Raw genomic sequence first — 23,931 nt, 5'->3', positions numbered from 1 at the left:
TATCACCAAGTTACTGGAACTTCGTGATGAACTATAATATGCAAGGGACGACGAAAACGATTCCCGAGCTCTTCGTGATGCTGAAATCGACGAAGGTAGAAATCAAGAAAAGCATCAAATGTTGATGGTTGAAAAGACCACTAGTTTCAAGTAAAAGGGCAAGGGAAAGAAATGGAACTTCAAGAAGAATGGCAAGCAAGTTGCCACTCCCATGAAGAAGCCCAAAGCTAGACCCAAGCCTGAAACTGAGTGCTTCTACTGCAAAGGAAATGGTCACTGGAAGTGGAACTGCCCTAGATACTTGGCGGATAAGAAGAATGGCAAAGTGAACAAAGGTATATTGGATATACATGTTATTGATGTGTACTTTACTAGTGTTTATAGCAACCCTCGGCATTTCATACTGGTTCAGTTGCTAAGAGTAGTTACTCGAAACGGGAGTTGCAAAATAAACAGAGACTAGTTAAGGGCGAGGTGATGATGTGTGTTGGAAGTGATTCCAAGGTTGATAAGATCACCATCACACACTCCCTTTACTTTCTGGATTAGTGTTGAACCTAAAATAAATGTTATTTGGTGTTTGCGTTGAGCATGAATATGATTTGATCATGTTTATTGCGATACGGTTATTCATTTAAGTCAAAGAATAATTGTTGTTCTATTTACATGAATAAAACCTTCTATGGTCATACACTCAATATAAATGGTTTATTGAATCTCGATCGTAGTGATACACATATTCATAATATTGAAGCCAAAAGATGCAAAGTTAATAATGATAGTGCAACTTAGATGTGGCACTGCCGTTTAGGTCATATTGGTGTAAAGTGCATAAAGAAACTCCATGCTGATGGACTTTTGGAATCACTTGATACTTGCGAACCATGCATTATGGGCAAGATGACTAAAACTCCGTTCTCCGGAACAATGGAGCGAGCAACTGACTTATTGGAAATAATACATACTGATGTATGCGGTCCGATGAGTGTTAAGGCTCGCGGCGGGTATCGTTATTTTCTGACCTTCACAGATGATTTGAGCATATATGAGTATATCTACTTGATGAAACATAAGTCTGAAATATTTGAAAAGTTCAAAGAATTTCAGAGTGAAGTGGAAAATCATCATAACAATAAAATAAAGTTTCTACGATCTGATCGCGGAGACGAATATTTGAGTTACGAGTTTGGTCTTCCTTTGAAACGATGTGGAATAGTTTCGCAACTCACGCCACCTGGAACACCACAGCGTAATGGTGTGTCCAAACGTCGTAACCGCACTTTATTAGATATGGTGCGATCTATGATGTCTCTTACCGATTTACCACTATCGTTTTGGGGTTATGCACTAGAGACAGCTGCATTCACGTTAAATAGGGCACCATCTAAATCCATTGAGACGACACCGTTGGGCAAAGAAACCTAAGATGTCGTTTCTTAAAGTTTGGGGCTGCGATGCTTATGTGAAAAACCTTCAACCTGATAAGCTCGAACCCAAATTGGAGAAATGTGTCTTCATAGGATACCCAAAGGAAACTGTTGGGTACACCTTCTATCACAGATCCGAAGGCAAGATATTCATTGCTAAGAATGGATCCTTTCTAGAGAAGGAGTTTCTCTCGAAAGAAGTGAGTGGGAGGAAAGTAGAACTTGATAAGGTAATTGTACCTTCTCCCGAATTGGAAAGTAGTTCATCACAGAAATTAGTTCCACTGATGCCTACACCAATTAGTGAGGAATTTAATGATGATGATCGTGAAGCTTCAGATCAAGTTACTACCAAACCTCGTAGGTCAACCAGAACACGTTCCGCACCAGAGTGGTACGGTAATCTTGTCCTGGAAATCATGTTACTAGACCATGACAAACCTACGAACTATGAGGAAGCGATGATGAGCCCATATTCCACGAAATAGCTTGAGGCCATGAAATCTGAGATGGGATCCAGGTATGAGAACAAAGTATGGACTTTGGTTGACTTGCCCGATGATCGGCAAGCCATAGAGAATAAAATGGATTTTCAAGAGGAAGACGGACGCTGATAGTAGTGTTACTATCTACAAAGCTCGAATTGTCGCAAAAATGTTTTTGACAAGTTCAAGGTGTTGACAACAATGAGATTTTCTCACTTGTATCGATGCTTAAAAGTCTGTCCGAATCATGTTAGCAATTGCCGCATTTTATGAAATTTGGCAAATGGATGTCAAACCAGCATTCCTTAATGGATTTCTTAAAGAAGAGTTGTCTATGATGCAACCAGAAGGTTTTGTCGATCCTAAAGGTGCTAACAAAGTGTGCAAAGCTCCAGCGATCCATCTATGGATTGGTGCAAGCATCTCGGAGTTGGAATATACGCCTTGATGAGTTGATCAAAGCATATAGTTTTATACAGACTTGCGGTGAAGCCTGTATTTACAAAAAAGTGAGTGGGAGCACTACAACCTTTCTAATAAGTATATGTGAATGACATATTGTTGATCGGAAATGATGTAGAATTTTCTGGAAAGCATAAAGGAGTATTTGAAAGGAGTTTTTCAAAGAAAGACCTCGGTGAAGCTGCTTACATACTGAGCATCAAGATCTATAGAGATAGATCAAGACGCTTGATAAGTTTTTTCAATGAGTACATACCTTGACAAGATTTTGAAGTAGTTCAAAATGGAACAGTCAAAGAAGGAGTTCTTGCTTGTGTTGCTAGGTGTGAAGTTGAGTAAGACTCAAAGCCCGACCACGGCAGAAGATAGAGAGAGAATGAAAATCATTCCCTATACCTCAACCATAGGTTCTATAAAGTATGTCATGCTATGTACCAGACCTATTGTATACCCTGCCCTGAGTTTGGCAAGGGAGTACAATAGTGATCTAGGAATAGATCACTGGACATTGGTCAAAATTATCCTTAGAGGACTAAGGAAATATTTCTCGGTTATGGAGGTGATAAAGAGTTCGTCGTAAAGAGTTACGTCGATGCAAGCTTTGACACCGATCTGGATGACTCTGAGTCTTGATCTGGATACATATTGAAAGTGGGAGCATTTAGCTAGAGTAGCTCCGTGCAGAGAATTGTAGACATAGAAATTTGCAAAATACATACGGATCTGAATGTGGCAGACCCATTGACTAAACCTCTCTCACAAGCAAAACATGATCACACCTTAGTACTCTTTGGGTGTTAATCACATGGCGATGTGAACTAGATTATTGACTCGTAAACCCTTTGGGTATTGGTCACATGGCGATGTGAACTATAGAGTGTTAAATCACATGACGATGTGAACTATTGGTGTTAAATCACATGGCGATGTGAACTAGATTATTTACTCTAGTGCAAGTGGGAGACTGAAGGAAATATGCCTTAGAGGCAATAATAAAGTTATTATTTATTTCCTTATATCATGATAAATGTTTATTATGCATGCTAGAATTGTATTAACAGGAAACTCAGTACATGTGTGAATACATAGACAAACAGATTGTCACTAGTATGCCTCTACTTGACTAGCTCGTTGATCAAAGATGGTTAAGTTTCCTAGCCATTGACATGAGTTGTCATTTGATGAACGGGATCACATCATTAGAGAATGATGTGATTGACAAGACCCATCCGTTAGCTTAGCACTATGATCGTTTAGTTTATTGCTATTGCTTTCTTCATGACTTATACATGTTCCTATGACTATAAGATTATGCAACTCCCGAATACCGGAGGAACACTTAGTGTGCTATCAAACGTCACAACGTAACTGGGTGATTATAAAGATGCTCTACAGGTGTCTCCGAAGGAATTTGTTGAGTTGGCATAGATCAATATTAGGATTTGTCACTCCATGTATCGGAGAGGTATCTCTGGGCCCTCTCGGTAATGCACATCACTATAAGCCTTGCAAGCATTGTGACTAATGAGTTAGTTGCGGGATGATGCATTACGGAATGAGTAAAGAGACTTGCCGGTGACGAGATTGAACTAGGTATGAGGATACCGACGATCGGATCTCGGCCAAGTAACATACCGATGACAAAGGGAACAACGTATGTTGTTATGCGGTTTGACCGATAAAGATCTTCGTAGAATATGTAGGAGCCAATATGAGCATCCAGGTTCCGCTATTGGTTATTGACAGGAGATGTGTCTCGGTCATGTCTACATAGTTCTCGAACCTGTAGGGTCCGCACGCTTAACGTTCGATGACGATTTGTATTATGAGTTATGTGATTTGATGTACCGAAGGTTGTTCGGAGTCCCGGATGAGATCACGGACATGACGAGGAGTCTCGAAATGGTCGAGGTGTAAAGATCGATATATTGGAAGGCTATATTCAGACATCGGAAAGGTTCCGAGTGATTCGGTTATTTTTTGGAGTACCGGAGAGTTACGGGAATTCGCCGGGAGAAGTAATGGACCTTATTGGGCTTTAGTGGACAGAGGGAAGAAGGGCCAAGAGGTGGCGCGCGCCTCCCCCCTGCCCAAACCGAATTGGACAAGGGGTGGGGGCGCGGCCCCCCTTTCCTTCTCCCTCTCCCTGTCTTTCCTTCTCTCCTACTCCGAATAGGAAAGAGGAGGGGAATCCTACTTGGACTAGGGAGTCCTAGTAGGATTCCCCACACCTGGCGTGCCCCCCTTGGGCCGACCACTTCTTCCCTCCCCTCCTTTATATACGTGGCCGGGGGCACCCCAAAGGCACTCAAGATTTGTCCTAGCCGTGTGCGGTGCCCCCCTCCACAGTTACACACCTCGGTCATATCGTCGTAGTGCTTAGGCGAAGCCCTGCGCCGGTAACTTCATCATCACCGTCGCCACGCCGTTGTGCTGACGGAACTCTCCCTCGGCCTCAACTTGATCAAGAGTACAAGGGACGTCACCGAGCTGAACGTGTGCTGAACACGGAGGTGCCGTACGTTCGGTACTTCGATCGGTTGGATCATGAAGACGTTCGGCTACATCAACCGCGTTACTAAACGCTTCCGCTTTCAATCTATGAGGGTACGTGGACACACTCTCCCCGGTCGTTGCTATGCATCACCTAGATAGATCTTGCATGATTGATGTCTACTACACAACCTTCTTCTTGTAGACGTTGTTGGGCCTCCAAGTGCAGAGGTTTGTAGGACAGTAGCAAATTTCCCTCAAGTGGATGACCTAAGGTTTATCAATTCGTGGGAGGCATAGGATGAAGATGGTCTCTCTCAAACAACCCTACAACGAAATAACAAAGAGTCTCTTGTGTCCCCAACACACCCACTACAATCACTACAGGAAACAGCTACTTTGCCGTCTGCCATGGCGGACGGCAAAGGCTCGAAAGGCGGACGGCGGCGGCGGCGGCGGCGGCGGCGGCGGGGCGACGGGGCGGGAGGAGAAGGGCGAGGCGAGGACGAAGTGAGTAACGGGCGGGGGGTACCTGCCGTTAGGCAAGTGCCCTCTTTGCCGTCCGCCAGCCTTTGCCGTCCGCCTTTCTGCCTCTTTGCCGGACGGCAAAGAGGTGGGCCGTTAGGATTTTTTCAAACGAGCGGGGGGTGGGGGCCACCACACTCTTTGCCGTCCGCCAGCGGACGGCAAAGATTCTTTGCCGTCCGCTGGCAGACGGCAAAGACCTGGCAGATGGCAAAGAGCTTCTTTGCCGTCAGCCTTTTCTTTGCCGTCTGTTTATGTGTAGCTGATGGCAAAGAGCTTCTTTGCCGTCAGCTAGCAGACGGCAAAGATCTGGCAGATGGCAAATTAGCTGATTCCAGTAGTGAATGGTAAATTGTATAGGTGCACTAGTTCGGCGAAGAGATGGTGATACAAGTGCAATATGGATGGTAGATATAGGTTTTTGTAATCTGAAAATATAAAAATAGCAAGGTAACTAATGATAAAAGTGAGTACAACCGCTATTGCAATGCGTTGAAACAAGGCCTAGGGTTCATACTTTCACTAGTGCAGTTCTCTCAACAATGACAACATAATTGGATCATATAACTATCCCTCAACATGCAACAAAGAGTCACTCCAAAGTCACTAATAGCGGAGAACAAACGAAGAGATTATTGTAGGGTACGAAACCACCTCAAAGTTATCCTTTCTGATCGATCTATTCAAGAGTCCGTAGTAAAATAGCACGAAGCTATTCTTTCCGTTCGATCTATCCTAGAGTTCGTACTAGAATAACACCTTCAGACACAAATCAACCAAAACCCTAATGTCACCTAGATACTCCAATGTCACCTCAAGTATCCGTGGGTATGATTATACGATATGCATCACGCAATCTCAGATTCATCTATTCAACCAACACAAAGAACTTCAAAGAGTGCCCCAAAGTTTCTACCGGAGAGTCAAGACGAAAACGAGTGTGCCAACCCCTATGCATAAGTTCACAAGGTCACTGAACCCGCTAGTTGATCACCAAAACATACATCAAGTGGATCACGTGAATATCCCATTGTCACCACAGATAAGCACATGCAAGACATACATCAAGTGTTCTCAAATCCTTAAAGACTCAATCCGATAAGATAACTTCAAAGGGAAAACTCAATCCATTACAAGAGAGTAGAGGGGGAGAAACATCATAAGATCCAACTATAATAGCAAAGCTCGCGATACATCAAGATCGTGCTGAATCAAGAACACAAGAGAGAGAGATATCAAACACATAGCTACTGGTACATACCCTCAACCCCGAGGGTGAACTACTCCCTCCTCGTCATGGAGAGCGCCTGGATAATGAAGATGGCCACCGGTGAGGGATTCCCCCTTCGGCAGGTTGCCGAAACAGGGTCCCGATTGGTTTTTGGTGGCTACAGAGGCTTGCGGCGGCGGAACTCCCGATCTAGATTTCTTTCTCGGGGTTTCTGTATGTATAGGAATTTTTGGCGTTTGTCTCACGTCAGGGGGGTCTCCGAGTCGTCCACGAGATAGGGGGGCGCGCCCCCACCCTCGTGGACGGCCCGGGACTCTTCTAGCCCAACTCTTTTACTCCGGGGGGCTTCTTTTGGTCCATAAAAAATCATCAAAAATTGGCACGTCAATTGGACTCCGTTTGGTATTCCTTTTCTGCGATACTCAAAAACAAGGAAAAAACAGAAACTGGCGCTGGGCTCTAGGTTAATAGGTTAGTCCCAAAAATCATATAAAATAGCATATAAATGCATATAAAACATCCTAGATGGATAATATAATAGCATGGAACAATAAAAAATTATAGATACGTTGGAGACGTATCAAGCATCCCCAAGCTTAATTCCTGGTCGTCCTCGAGTAGGTAAATGATAAAAACAGAATTTTTGATGTGGAATGCTACCTAACATAATTTTCAATGTAATTTTCCTTATTGTGGCATGCATGTTCAGATCCAAAATATTGTAGACAAAAGTTTAATATTGACATAAAAATAATAATACTTCAAGCATGCTAACCAAGCAATTATTTCTTATCAAAATAACATAGACAAAGAAAGGTTATCCCTACAAAATCATATAGTTTGGCCATGCTTCATTTTCGTCACACAAAATGCTCTCATCATGCACAACCCCGATGACAAGCCAAGCAATTGTTTCATACTTGGCCTTTTCAAACTCTTTCAACTTTCACGCAATATATGAGCGCGGGCCATGGACATAGCACTATGGGTGGAATAGAATATGGTGATGGAGGTTATGTGAGAAGACAAAAAAGGAGAAAGTCTCACATTGACGCGGCTAATCAACGGGCTATGGAGATGCCCATAAATTGATGTCAATGCAAGGAGTAGGGATTGCCATGCAACGGATGCACTAGAGCTGTAAATATATGAAAGCTCAACAAAAGAAACTAAGTGGGTGTGCATCCAACTTGATTGCTCATGAAGACCTAGGGCATTTTGAGGAAGCCCGTCATTGGAATATACAAGCCAAGTTCTATAATGAAAAATTCCCACTAGTATATGAAAGTGACAAAATAAGAGACTCTCTATCATGAAGATCATGGTGCTACTTTGAAGCACAAGTATGGAAAAAGGATAGTAACATTGCCCCTTCTCTCTTTTTTCCTCATTTTTTTATTTGGGCCTTGTCTTTTTTTTATGGCCTCCCTTTTTTTTATTTGGGCTTCTTTGGCCTCTTTTTTTTCATGTCTCATCCTGACTTGTGGGGGAATCATAGTCTCCATCATCCTTTCCTCATATGGGACAATGCTCTAATAATGAAAATCATCACACTTTTATTTACTTACAACTCAAGAATTACAACTTGATACTTAGAACAAAATATGACTCTATGTGAATGCCTCCGGTGGTGTACCAGGATGTGCAATGAATCAAGAGTGACATGTATGAAAGAATTATGAAGGTGGCTTTGCCACAAATACGATGTCAACTACATGATCATGCAAAGCAATATGACAATGATGGAGCGTGTCATAATAAACGGAACGGTGGAAAGTTGCATGGCAATATATCTTGGAATGGCTATGGAAATGCCATAATAGGTAGGTATGGTGGCTGTTTTGAGGAAGATATAAGGAGGCTTATGTGTGATAGAGCGTATCATATCACGGGGTTTGGATGCACCGGTGAAGTTTGCACCAACTCTCGAGGTGAGAAAGGGCAATGCACGGTACCGAAGAGGCTAGCAACGATGGAAGGGTGAGAGTGCTTATAATCCATGGACTTGATACGTCTCCGTCGTATCTATAATTTTTGATTGTTCCATGCCAATATTATACAACTTTCATATACTTTTTGGCAACTTTTTATACTACTTTCGGGACTAACATATTGATCCAGTGCCAGTTCCTGTTTGTTGCATGTTTTATGTTTCGCAGAAACCCCATATCAAACGGAATCCAAACGGGATAAAAACGGACGGAGAATATTTTTGGAATATTTGGAAAATATGGGAAGAAGAATCAACGCGAGACGGTGCCTGAGGGGGGCACGAGGCAGGGGGCGCGCCCCTGACCCTCGTGGGCCCCCCGTAAAGCGGTTGCTGCTCTTCTTTGGCTGCAACAAAGCTAATTTTCAGAGAAAAATCTGGGCGAAGGTTTCAATCCAATCGGAGTTACGGATCTCCATATATATACGAAACGGTGAAAGGGCAGAAGATGAGAGCGCAGAAATAGAGAGAGGCAGAGAGACAGATCCAATATTGGAGGGGCTCTCGCCCCTACCATGCCATGGAGGCCAAGGACCAGAGGGGAAACCCTTCTCCCATCTAGGGAGGAGGTCAAGGAAGAAGAAGAAGAAGGGGGCCCCTCTCCCCCTCTCTTCCGGTGGCGCCGGCACGCTGTCATGGCCACCAGCATCATCACCGCGATCTTCACCAACACCTCCGCCATCTTCACCAACATCTCCATCACCTTCCCCCCTCTATCTATAGCGGTCCACTCTCCCGCAACCCGCTGTACCCTCTACTTGAACATGGTGCTTTATGCTTCATATTATTATCCAATAATGTGTTGCCATCCTATGATGTCTGAGTAGATTTTCGTTGTCCTATCGGTGGTTGATGAATTGCTATGATTGATTTAATTTGCTTGTGGTTATGTTGATGTCCTTCGGTGCCCATCATATGAGCGCGCGCGTGGATCACACCATAGGGTTAGTTGTATGTTGATAGGACTATGTATTGGAGGGCAAGAGTGACAGAAGCTTCAACCTAGCATAGAAATTGATGCATACGGGATTGAAGGGGGACCAATATATCTTAATGCTATGGTTGGTTTTACCTTAATGAACGTTAGTAGTTGCGGACGCTTGCTAATAGTTCCAATCATAAGTGCATAGAATTCCAAGTCAGGGATGACATGCTAGCAGTGGCCTCTCCCACATAAAACTTGCTATCGGTCTAGTAAACTAGTCAATTGCTTAGGGACAATTTCGCAACTCCTACCACCACTTTTCCGCACTCGCTATACTAACTTTATTGTGTCTTTATCTAAACAGCCCCTACTTTTTATTTACGCGCTCTTTATATTCTTGCAAACCTATCCAAAACACCTACAAAGTACTTCTAGTTTCATACTTGTTTTAGGTAAAGCAAACGTCAATCGTGCGTAGAGTTGTATCGGTGGTCGATAGAACTTGAGGGAATATTTGTTCTACCTTTAGCTCCTCGTTGGGTTCGACACTCTTACTTATCGAAAGAGGCTACAATTGATCCCCTATACTTGTGGATTATCAAGACCTTTTTCTGGCGCCGTTGCCGGGGAGTGATAGCGTGGGGTGAATATTCACGTGTGTGCTTGTTTGCTTTATCACTAAGTAATTTTTATTTGCTGTTCTTAGTTGTTCTTTATCTTTAGTTATGGATATGGAACACGAAATACCAAAAAAATTAGGTGTACTTGCTACTCATGGAGATGGGGAACCTCCTAAAATCCTCGATGCTCGTTATGTGAAAGATATTATGTACTACTTTAATAATCCTGAGAAAACCCCATTCAACTATGTTATGGGAGACATGTTGGATCAACGAGAATACTTTAGGGATTATCGCTTGACTCAAAAAGGGAAACTATCATGGGATCAAATTCATATGTTGAAGTGGTATGCTAGGCAACTATGCTTGAGATATGATTATACTTGTTGCTCTAGGATGAAGTCTCCACACCTTCCCTTTTCATGCGAATTTAATGATAATGAAACCTTGGCTTCTTATGCTAGAGGTATATATGATTACTATGTTGTGGAACAAATAGAAGAATTTGTTGCTTTTATGGGTGCTTATGAAATTGAATCTATGTTCAAAGAGTTTGAAAATCTTTATGATGCTGTTTATAGACCTGAAAATTTAGCTATCCTTAAATATTGCTATGCCAATTATGAATTCAATTCCGATATTGATGCATTTATTGAGAAAGTCTCCGCTGTCCAAGAAGAGATTAATATTTTGCAGGAATCTATGGAAGAAGAAATTGATGAAACTGTGAGCTCATTGGATGAAAAAGATGAGGAGGAGAGCGAAGAACAAAATGAGGAAGAGCGGATTAGCTACCCGTGCCCACCTTCTGATGAGAGTAACTCTTCAACTCATACATTGTTTAATTTCCCTTCATGCTTACCGAAGGATGATTGCTATGATGACTGTTATGATCCCGTTGATTCTTTTGAAATATCCCTTTTTGATGATGCTTGCTATGCTTGTGGCCAAGATGCCAATATGAATTATGCTTATGGAGATGAACTTGCTATAGTTCCTTATGTTAAACATGAAATTGTTGCTATTGCACCCACACATGATAGTCCTATTATCTTTTTGAATTCTCCCAACTACACTATATCGGAGAAGTTTGCACTTATTAAGGATTATATTGATGGGTTGCCTTTTACCGTTGCACATGATGATTTTGATGAATATAATATGCATGTTCTTGCTGCTCCTACTTGCAATTATTATGAGAGAGGAACTATATCTCCACCTCTCTATGTTTCCAACATGAAAAAATTGCAAGAAACTGCTTATACTATGCATTGGCCTTTACTTGGCGTGCATAAATTGTTCTTTTATGACATGCCGATGCATAGGAAGAGAGTTAGACTTTGTTGTTGCTTGATATATGTTACTTTGTGCTCACTACTAAATTACAAATCATTGTTAATTAAAATTGGTTTTGATATACCTTGGGATCCGGGTGGATCCATTACTTGAGCACTATATGCCTAGCTTAATGGCTTTAAAGAAAGCGCTGCCAGGGAGACAACCCGGAAGTTTTAGAGAGTCATTTATTTCTGTTGAGTGCTTTTATATAGTTTTAAAACAAAAAAATAAAGAGGGGAACCCAAAACTTTTCAAAAAGAAAAGTGAAAGTGAGATAGACGAGCATTGTGAAAGTGGGGGACGTCCTTGAACCTTGTTCATGCCCATGGAAACTTTGTGAATCTTAATTACAGAAACATTTCAACAAAAATAATTATCCCCTTGTACAATTCCATTGTATTATAAAAATAATGTGCCAAGGTTTGCCTTTAGGATGTTTACAATGCTTGTTGGTTTGTGCGGTGCAGGACAGAAACTTTGGCTGTAGTGCGCGATTTTTAATTTTTTACTGGAATGTAAAATGGTTCTGATTATTTTTGCAATGTCTTTATATACAAATTGTTTATTTTTCCTAATTTTGGCATAATTTTTCAAGTATCGGAAGTATTGTGAATGTTCAGATTATTACAAACTGTTCTGTTTTAGACAGATTCTGTTTTTGAGGCATAGTTTGCTTGTTTTGATGAAACTATCAATTTATATCAGTGGATTAAGCCATGAAAAAGATATATTGCAGTAGATAAAATGAAAAAACAAAATATGAATTGGTTTTCAACAGTACTTAGAGTGGTGATTTGCTTTATTATACTAACGGATCTTACCGAGTTTTCTGTTGAAGTTTTGTGTGGATGAAGTGTTCGATGATCGAGGATGTCTCGATGTGAGGAGAAGAAGGAGAGGCAAGAGCTCAAGCTTGGGGATGCCCAAGGCACCCCAAGTAAATATTCAAGGAGACTCAAGCGTCTAATCTTGGGGATGCCCCAGAAGGCATCCCCTCTTTCTTCAACAAGTATCGGTATGATTTCGGATTCGTTTCGTTCATGCAATATGTGCAAGTCTTGGAGCGTCTTTTGCATTTAGTTTTCATTTTTATTTTATGCACCATGCTGGTATGAGATAGTCCTTGGTTGATTTATAGAATTCTCTTTGCACTTCACTTATATATTTTGAGTATGGCTTTATAGAATGCTTCATGTGCTTCACTTATATCATTTGAAGTTTGGATTGCCTGTTTCTCTTCACATAGAAAACCGCCATTTGTAGAATGCTCTTTTGCTTCACTTATATTTGTTAGAGAGTGGGCATATATTTTGTAGAAATAATTAAACTCTCTTGCTTCACTTATATCTATTTAGAGAGATGACAGGACCGGTCATTCACATGGTTAGTCATAAAATCCTATATAAAACTTGTAGATCACTGAATATGATATGTTTGATTCCTTGCAATAGTTTTGCGATATAAAGATGGTGATATTAGATTCATGCTAGTGGGTAGTTGTGGATTAGTAGAAATACTTGTGTTGAAGTTTGTGATTCCCGTAGCATGCACGTATGGTGAACCGTTATGTGATGAAGTCGGAGCATGATTTATTTATTGATTGTCTTCCTTATGAGTGGCGGTCGGGGACGAACGATGGTCTTTTCCTACCAATCTATCCCCCTAGGAGCATGCACGTAGTACTTTGTTTCGATGACTAATGGATTTTTGCAATAAGTATGTGAGTTCTTTATGACTAATGTTGAGTCCATGGATTATACGCACTTTCACCCTTCCATCATTGCTAGCCTCTTCGGTACCGTGCATTGCCCTTTCTCACCTCGAGAGTTGGTGCAAACTTCGGCGGTGCATCCAAACCCCGTGATATGATACGCTCTGTCACACATAAGCCTTATTATATCTTCCTCAAAATAGCCACCATACCTACCTATCATTGCATTTCCATAGCCATTCCGAGATATATTGCCATGCAACTTCCATCATCATCATATACATGACTTGAGCATTCATTGTCATATTGCTTTGCATGATCGTAAGATAGCTAGCATGATGTTTTCATGGCTTGTCCGTTTTTTGATGTCATTGCTACGCTAGATTATTACACATCCTGGTACACCGCCAGAGGCATTCATATAGAGTCATATCTTTGTTCTAGATATCGAGTTGTAATATTGAGTTGTAAGTAAATAAAAGTGTGATGATCATCATTATTAGAGCATTGCCCCAGTGAGGAAAGGATGATGGAGACTATGATTCCCCCACACGTCGGGATGAGACTCCGGACTTTATCAAAAAAAAAGGCCAAAGAAGCCCAAATAAAAAAAGAGGCCAAAGAAGCCCACCAAAAAAAGGGGAAAATAAAAAAATGAGAGAAAAAGAGAGAAGGGGCAATATTACTATCCTTTTACCACACCTGTGCTTCAGAGTAGCACCGTGTTCTTCATATAGAGAGTCTCTTGAGTTATCACTTTCATATACTAGTGGGAATTTTCATTATAGAACTTGGCTTGTATATTCCGATATTGGGCTTCCTCAAATGCCCGAGGTCTTCATGAGCAAGCAAGTTGGATGCACACCCACTTAGTTTCCAGTTTGAGCTTTCATACACTTATAGCTCTTAGTGCATCCGTTGCATGGCAATCCCTACTCCTCACATTGACATCGATTGATGGGCATCTCCATAGCCCGTTGATTAGCCGCGTCGATGTGAGACTTTCTCCTTTTTGTCTTCTCCACACAACCTCCACCATCATATTATATTCCACCTATAGTGCTATGTCCATGGCTCACGCTCATGTATTGCGTGAAAGTTGAAAAGTTTTGAGAACATCAAAAGTATGAAACAATTGCTTGGCTTGTCATCGGGGTTGTGCATGATTTGAATATTTTGTGTGGTGAAGATGGAGCATAGCCAGACTATATGATTTTGTAGGGATAACTTTCTTTGGCCATGTTATTTTGAAAAGACATGATTGCTTTATTAGTAGGCTTGAAGTATTATTGTTTTTATGTCAAATCATAGACTATTGCTTTGAATCACTCGTGTCTTAATATTCATGCCATGATTTGATACATGATCAAGATTATGCTAGGTAGCATTCCACATCAAAAATTATCTTTTTTATCATTTACCTACTCGAGGACGAGCAGGAATTCAGCTTGGGGATGCTGATACGTCTCCGTCGTATCTATAATTTTTGATTGTTCCATGCCAATATTATACAACTTTCATATACTTTTTGGCAACTTTTTATACTATTTTTGGGACTAACATATTGATCCAATGCCCAGCGCCAGTTCTTGTTTGTTGCATGTTTTATGTTTCGCAGAAACCCCATATCAAACGGAATCCAAACGGGATAAAAACGGACGGAGAATATTTTTGGAATATTTGGAAAATATGGGAAGAAGAATCAACGCAAGACGGTGCCCGAGGGGGCACGAGGCAGGGGGGCGCGCCCCACCCCCTGGGCGCGCCCCTGACCCTCGTGGGCCCCCGTAAGGCGGTTGCTGCTCTTCTTTGGCCGCAAGAAAGCTAATTTTCAGAGAAAAATCTGGGCGAAGGTTTCAATCCAATCGAAGTTACGGATCTCCATATATATACGAAACGGTGAAAGGGCAGAAGATGAGAGCGCAGAAACAGAGAGAGACAGAGAGACAGATCCAATCTCGGAGGGGCTCTCGCCCCTCCCATGCCATGGAGGCCAAGGACCAGAGGGGAAACCCTTCTCCCATCTAGGGAGGAGGTCAAGGAAGAAGAATAAGAAGAAGAAGAAGAAGAAGAAGAAGAAGAAGGGGGCCCCTCTCCCCCTCTCTTCCGGTGGCGCCGGAACACTGCCATGGCCACCATCATCATCACCGCGATCTTCACCAACACCTCCGCCATCTTCACCAACATCTCCATCACCTTCCCCCCTCTATCTACAGTGGTCCACTCTCCCGCAACCCGCTGTACCCTCTACTTGAACATGGTGCTTTATGCTTCATATTATTATCCAATGATGTGTTGCCATCCTATGATGTCTGAGTAGATTTTCGTTGTCCTATCGGTGGTTGATGAATTGCTATGATTGATTCAATTTGCTTGTGGTTATGTTGTTGTCCTTTGGTGCCCATCATATGAGCGCACGCGTGGATCACACCATAGGGTTAGTTGTATGTTGATAGGACTATGTATTGGAGGGCAAGAGTGACAGAAGCTTCAACCTAGCATAGAAATTGATGCATACGGGATTGAAGGGGGACCAATATATCTTAATGCTATGGTTGGGTTTTACCTTAATGAATGTTAGTAGTTGCGGACGCTTGCTAATAGTTCCAATCATAAGTGCATAGAATTCCAAGTCAGGGATGACATGCTAGCAGTGGCCTCTCCCACATAAAACTTGCTATCGGTCTAGTAAACTAGTCAATTGCTTAGGGACAATTTTGCAACTCCTACCACCACTTTTCCACACTCGCTATACTAACTTTATTGTGTCTTTATCTAAACAGCCCCTACTTTTTATTTACGCGCTCTTTATATTCTTGCAAACCTATCCAAAAACACCTACAAAGTACTTCTAGTTTCATACTTGTTTTAGGTAAAGCGAACGTCAAGCGTGCGTAGAGTTGTATCGGTGGTCGATGGAACTTGAGGGAATATTTGTTCTACCTTTAGCTCCTTGTTGGGTTCGACACTCTTACTTATCGAAAGAGGTTACAATTGATCCCCTATACTTGTGGGTTATCAGGACTCAACATTAGTCATAAAGAACTCACATACTTATTGCAAAAGTCTACAAGTCATCAAAACCAAGCACTACGCGCATGCTCCTAGGGGGATAGATTGGTAGGAAAAGACCATCGCTCGTCCTCGACCGCCACTCATAAGGAAAGCAATCAAAAAACACCTCATGCTTCAAATTTGTCACACAACGGTTACCATATGTTCATGCTACGGGACTTGCAAACCTCAACACAAGTATTTCTCAATTTCACAATTACTCAACTAGCGTGACTCTAATATCACCATCTTTATATCTCAAAACAACTATCAAGTATCAAACTTCTCATAGTATTTAATGCACTCTATATGAAAGTTTTTATTATACCCATCTTGGATGCCCATCATATTAGGACTAAATTCATAACCAAAGCAAATTACCATGATGTTCTAAAAGACTCTCAAAATAATATAAGTGAAGCATGAGAGATCAATTATTTCTATAAAATATAACCACCGTCGTGCTCTAAAAGGATATAAGTGAAGCACTAGAGCAAACGACAAACTACTCCGAAAGATATAAGTGAAGATTAATGAGTAGTCGAATAATTATGCAACTATGTGAAGACTCTCTAACATTTAATAATTTCAGATCTTGGGATATTATTCAAACATCAAGCAAACCAAAATAAAATAAAATGACGCTCCAAGCAAAACATATATCATGTGGTGAATAAAAATATAGCTCCAAGTAAAGTTACCGATGAACGAAGACGAAAGAGGGGATGCCATCCGGGGCATCCCCAAGCTTAGGCTCTTGTTTGTCCTTGAATATTACCTCGGGGTGCCTTGGGCATCCCCAAGCTTAGGCTCTTGCCACTCCTTATTCCATAGTCCATCGAATCTTTACCCAAAACTTGAAAACTTCACAACACAAAACTCAACAGAAAACTCGTAAGCTCTGTTAGTATAAGAAAATAAATCACCACTTAAGTACTGTTGTGAACTCATTCTAAATTCATATTGGTGTAATACCTACTGTATTCCAACTTCTCTATGGTTCATACCCTCCGATACTACTCATAGATTCATCAAAATAAGCAAACAACACATAGAAAACAGAATCTGTCAAAAAACAGAACAATATGTAGTAATCTGTATCAAACGTATACTTCTGGAACTCCAAAAATTCTGAAATAAACTGGTGGACATGAGGAATTTATCTATTAATCATCTTAAAAAAGAATCAACCTAAAAGCACTCTCAAGTAAAAAATGGCAGTTAACCTCGTGAGCGCAAAAGTTTCTGTTTTCTACAGCAAGATCGCATAGACTTCACCCAAGTCTTCCCAAAGGTTCTACTTGGCACAAACACTAATTAAAACATAAAACCACACCTAACCAGAGGCTATATGAATTATTTATTACTAAACAGTAGCAAAAAGCAAAGAACAAAAATAAAATTGGGTTGCCTCCCAACAAGCGCTACGTTTAACGCCCCTAGCTAGGCATGATGATTTCAATGATGCTCACATAAAAGATAAGAATTGAAACATAAAGAGAGCATCATGAAGAATATGACTAGCACATTTAAGTCTAACCCACTTCCTATGCATAGGGATTTTGTGAGCAAACAACTTATGGGAACAATAATCAACTAGCATAGGAAGGCAAAACAAGCATAACTTTAAAACTTTAAGCACATAGAGAGGAAACTTGATATTGTTGCAATTCCTACAAGCATATATTCCTCCCTCACAATAATTTTTAGTAGCATTATGAATGAATTCAACCATATAACCAGCACATAAAGCATTCTTTTCATGATCTACTTGCATAGAAATTTTACTACTCTCCACATAAGCAAATTTATTCTCATCAGTAGTAGTGGGAGCAAACTCAACAAAATAACTATCATGTGAAGCATAATCCAATTGAAAATTAAAATCATGATGACAAGTTCATGGTTATCTTTATTCTTTATAGCATACGTGTCATCACAATAATCATTATAAATAGGAGGCATGCTATCATCAAAATAAATTTGCTCATCCAAACTTGGGGGATTAAAAATATCATCTTCATCAAACATAGCATCCCCAAGCTTGTGGCTTTGCATATCATTAGCATCATGGATATTCAAGGAATTCATACTAACAACATTGCAATCATGCTCATCATACAAAGATTTAGTGACAAACATTTTATAGATTTCTTCTTCTAGCACTTGAGCACAATTTTCCTTTCCATCATTTTCACGAAAGATATTAAAAAGATGAAGCATATGAGGCACCCTCAATTCCATTTTTTGTAGTTTTCTTTTATAGACTAAACTAGTGATAAAACAAGAAACAAAAAGATTCGATTGCAAGATCTAAAGATATACCTTCAAGCACTCACCTCCCCGGCAACGGCGCCAGAAATTGCTTGATGTCTACTACACAACCTTCTTCTTGTAGACGTTGTTGGGCCTCCAAGTGCAGAGGTTTGTAGGACAGTAGAAAATTTCCCTCAAGTGGATGACCTAAGGTTTATCAATCCGTGGGAGGCATAGGATGAAGATGGTCTCACTCAAACAACCATGCAACCAAATAACAAAGAGTCTCTTGTGTCCCCAACACACCCAATACAATGGTAAATTGTATAGGTGCACTAGTTCGGCGAAGAGATGGTGATACAAGTGCAATATGGATGGTAGATATAGGTTTTTGTAATCTGAAAATATAAAAACAGCAAGGTAACTAATGATAAAAGTGAGCACAAACGGTATTGCAATGCGTTGAAACAAGGCCTAGGGTTCATACTTTCACTAGTGCAAGTTCTCTCAACAATAATAACATAATTGGATCATATAACTATCCCTCAACATGCAACAAAGAGTCACTCCAAAGTCACTAATAGCGGAGAACAAACGAAGAGATTATTGTAGGGTACGAAACCACCTCAAAGTTATCCTTTCTGATCGATCTATTCAAGAGTCCATAGTAAAATAGCACGAAGTTATTCTTTCCGTTCGATCTATCCTAGAGTTCGTACTAGAATAACACCTTAAGACAAAAATCAACCAAAACCCTAATGTCACCTAGATACTCCAATGTCACCTCAAGTATCTGTGGGTATGATTATACGATATGCATCACACAATCTCAGATTCATCTATTCAACCAACACAAAGAACTTCAAAGAGTGCCCCAAAATTTCTACCGCAGAGTCAAGACGAAAACGTGTGCCAACCCCTATGCATAAGTTCACAAGGTCACTGAACCCGCAAGTTGATCACCAAAACATACATCAAGTGTATCACGTGAATATCCCGTTGTCGCCACAGATAAGCACATGCAAGACATACATCAAGTGTTCTCAAATCCTTAAAGACTCAATCCGATAAGATAACTTCAAAGGGCAAACTCAATCCATTACAAGAGAGTAGAGGGGGAGAAACATCATAAGATCCAACTATAATAGCAAAGCTCACGATACATCAAGATCGTGCCGAATCAAGAACACGAGAGAGAGAGAGAGAGAGAGAGATCAAACACATAGCTACTGGTACATACCCTCAGCCCCGAGGGTGAACTACTCCCTCCTCGTCATGGAGAGTGCCTGGATGATGAAGATGGCCACCGGTGAGGGATTCCCCCTCCGGCAGGGTGCCGGAACAGGTCCCGATTGGTTTTTGGTGGCTACAGAGGCCTGCGGCGGCGGAACTCCCGATCTAGGTTTCTTTCTGGGGGTTTCTATATTTATAGGAATTTTTGGCGTTGGTCTCACGTCAGGGGGGTCTCCGAGTCGTCCACGAGATAGGGGGGCGCGCCCAGGTGGGTAGGGCGCGCCCCCCACCCTCGTGGACGGCCCGAGACTCTTCTGGCCCAACTCTTTTACTCCGGGGCTTCTTTTGCTTCAAAAAAAATCATCAAAAATTGGCACGTCAATTGGACTCCGCTTGGTATTCCTTTTCTGCGATACTCAAAAACAAGGAAAAAACAGAAACTGGCACTGGCTCTAGGTTAATAGGTTAGTCCCAAAAATCATATAAAATAGCATATAAATGCATATAAAACATCCTAGATGGATAATATAATAGCATGGAACAATCAAAAATTATAGATACGTTGGAGACGTATCAATGATCGTAGGATTTTTTTTTGAAATTACTGCGTTCCCCAACAGTGGTATCCGAGCCAGGTCTATGCGTAGATGTTATATGCACGAGTAGAACACAAAGAGTTGTGGGCGATAATAGTCATACTGCTTACCAGCATGTCATACTTTGATTCGGCGGTATTGTTGGATGAAGCGGCCCAGACCGACATTACATGACCGCGTTCATGAGACTGGTTCTACCGCCATGCTTCGCACATAGGTGGCTAGTGGGTGGGTGTTTCTCCAACTTTAGTTGAATCGAGTGTGACTTCGCCCGGTCCTTGTTGAAGGTTAAAACAGCATACTTGACGAAAAATCATTGTGGTTCTTGCTAAGCCCGTAGCAGCCACGTAAAACTTGCAACAACAAAGTAGAGGACGTCTAACTTGTTTTTGCAGGGCATGTTGTGATGTGATATGGTCAAGACGTGATGATATATAATTTGTTGTATGAGATGATCATGTTTTGTAAAAGTTATTGGCAACTGGCAGAAGCCTTATGGTGGTCGCTTTATTGTATGAAATGCAATCGCCATGTAATTTCTTTACTTTATAACTAAGCGGTAGCGATAGTCGTAGAAGCAATAGTTGGCGAGACGACAACGATGCTTCGATGGAGATCAAGGTGTCAAGCCGGTGACGATGGTGATCATGACGGTGCTTTGGAGATGGAGATCAAAGGTACAAGATGATGATGGCCATATCATATCACTTATATTGATTGCATGTGATGTTTATCCTTTATGCATCTTATTTTGCTTAGTACGGCGGTAGCATTATAAGATGATCCCTTACTAAATTTCAAGGTACAAGTGTTCTCCCTGAGTATGCACCGTTGCGACAGTTCGTCGTGCCGAGACACCACGTGATGATCGGGTGTGATAAGCTCTACGTTCACATACAACGGGTGCAAGCCAGTTTTGCACACGCAGAATACTCGGGTTAAACTTGACGAGCCTAGCATATGCAGATATGGCATCGGAACACTAAGACCGAAAGGTCGAGCGTGAATCATATAGTAGATATGATCAACATAGTGATGTTCACCATTGAAAACTAATCCATCTCACGTGATGATCGGACATGGTTTAGTTGATTTGGATAACGTGATCATTTATATGACTAGAGGGATGTCTATCTAAGTGGGAGTTCTTAAGTAATATGATTAACTGAACTTTAATTTATCATGAACTTAGTCTTGATAGTATTTGCATAACTATGTTGTAGATCAATAGCTCGCAATGTAGCTCCCCGTTTATTTTTGATATGTTCCTAGAGAAAAATAAGTGGAAATATTTGCAACCCGACACGTAAGAGGGGTTGTCAATCCCTCTCGGGTAAATGATAGATTGATTTGTATGATTTTGGATAAATGGATCTCTCAATAAAACAAAATAAAATAAATAAATAAAAATTGCAGTAAGGTATTTTTGGGTTTTTAGAATAATAGATCTGAAAATAAAAGCATATAAAAATAGATCCCAAAGCAAATATGATAAAGAATAGACCCGGGGCGTAGATTTCACTAGTGGCTTCTCTCGAGAAAATAGCATACGACGGGTAAACAAATTACTGTTGGGAAACTGATAGAACCTCAAATAATTATGACGATATCCAGGCAATGATCGTTATATAGGCATCACGTCCAAGATTAGTAGACCGACTCATGTCTGCATCTACTACTATTACTCCACACATCAAACGCTATCGAGCATGCATCTAGTGTATTAAGTTCATGGAGAAAACGGAGTAATGCAATAAGAATGATGACATGATGTAGACAAAATATATTCCTGTAGGAATAGACCTCATCTTGTTATCCTTAATAGCAACGATCAATACATGTCTTGCTGCCCCTTCTATCATTGGGAAAGAACACCGCACGATCGAACCCATCACAAAGCACCTCTTTCCATGGCAAGAAAAATTGATCTAGTCGGCCTAAGTAAACCAAAGATTCGAAGAAGAAATACGAGGCTATAAGTAATCATGCATACAAGAGATCAAAACTCAAATAACTTTCATGGATAAAATAGATTTGATTATAAACTCGAAGTTCATCGGATCCCAACAAACACACCGTAAAAAAAGTTACATCAAATAAATCTTCAAGAGACCATTGTATTGAGAATCAAAAGAGAGAATAAGTCATCTAGCTACTGCCTACGGACCCGTAGGTCTACAATGAACTACTCACGCATCATCGAAGAGGCACCAATGAGAATGATGAACCCCTCCGTGATGGTGTCTAGATTGGATCTCCTGGTTCTGGAACTTGCGGCGGCTGAAATTGTGTTTCGACGACTCCCCTAGGGTTTCTGGAATATTTGGGTATTTATAGGGCGAAGAGGCGGTGCGGGAGGCCACCGAGGTGGGCACAACCCATCAGGGAGCGTCTGGCCCCCAGGCGCGCCCAGGTGGGTTGTGCCCCCCTCGGAGCACCCCTCTGGTACTTCTTTGGCCCATCTTGTGTCTTCTAGTCCAAAAAAAATCTCCAAAAAGTTTCGCTGCGTTTGGACTTCATTTGTATTAATTTTCTGCGAAGTAATAAACAAGCAAAAAACAACAACTGACACTGGGCACGATGCCAATAGGTTAGTCCCAAAAAAGATATAAAGTTGCTATAAAATAATTGTAAAACATCCAAGAATGATAATATAACGGCATGAAACAATAAAAAATTATAGATAGGTTGGAGACGTATCAGCGACACGCGGATTTTGCCAACAACCCCGCCGCAAATGGTGGCAATGATGCAACGGCGACAATGCAACGGTGAGGGATTGCAACATGGTCCATATTACAATGGGTGACCGCAAACCATGTTGCAGTGGGTGACAAAAGGCCCACCTCACACAAGCGAAGGTGACCACAACATGGACCATGTTGCAATAGTGATTGCAATATGGCACGCGTTGCAATGAGATGAAAGTCGATGCATAGTATGAAACAAAGGAAAAACGGTTTAGTGGGAGTGCAATAGGGCTTGTGTTTCAAAGCTGAGCACAACACTAGCCTTGTTGCAAATGCTGGCACACCTCAGCGACCAACGGGGGAGAGATCGGACGACTGTCTTGCAATCCATCCAGCGACTCCCTAGGCAATCAATCTTCTTTGATTATCACCCGACCGACACGTAGTGCTGCCAGCACGTTTCTATGTCTTATTACTTATTAGAGAACTAAAGTGTACGTGTAGTTATGTAGCACACTTGACAACTACGTGTCTCTTTTCTACCCCCAAAAAAACCCCATGCTTTCCTTCTCCTACCTTCGACGCCATCGCCTATCCGTCTCATGTCGGATGGCCCTTGGGTCGTGGAGGTGCAGGGACCCCCTCCCCCCCCCCAAGGGGGAGGGACCCCTGCTCTCGCTCTTGTTAGGTCTAGCTTCTTGGTTGGAGTTGTAGCGGCGACGATGTCCCTCTGGTTCCTACGTTCGATACCCATCCCAATGGTGTGTCTAGCGTTCCCGAAGGGCGTGTGAAAGTGTGTCTCTGTCCGGTCTCGTGGGATCCGGTCGGTGTTGGTCTTCAATGGATCTGTTGATATTAATTCGTCTTCGTTTGAGTGTTTACAAATTTGACCCTT

The sequence above is a fragment of the Aegilops tauschii genome, chromosome 1 (assembly GCF_002575655.3).
Source record: "Aegilops tauschii subsp. strangulata cultivar AL8/78 chromosome 1, Aet v6.0, whole genome shotgun sequence".
NCBI classification, from domain to species: domain Eukaryota; kingdom Viridiplantae; phylum Streptophyta; class Magnoliopsida; order Poales; family Poaceae; genus Aegilops; species Aegilops tauschii.
This window is presented reverse-complemented; position numbering follows the sequence as displayed.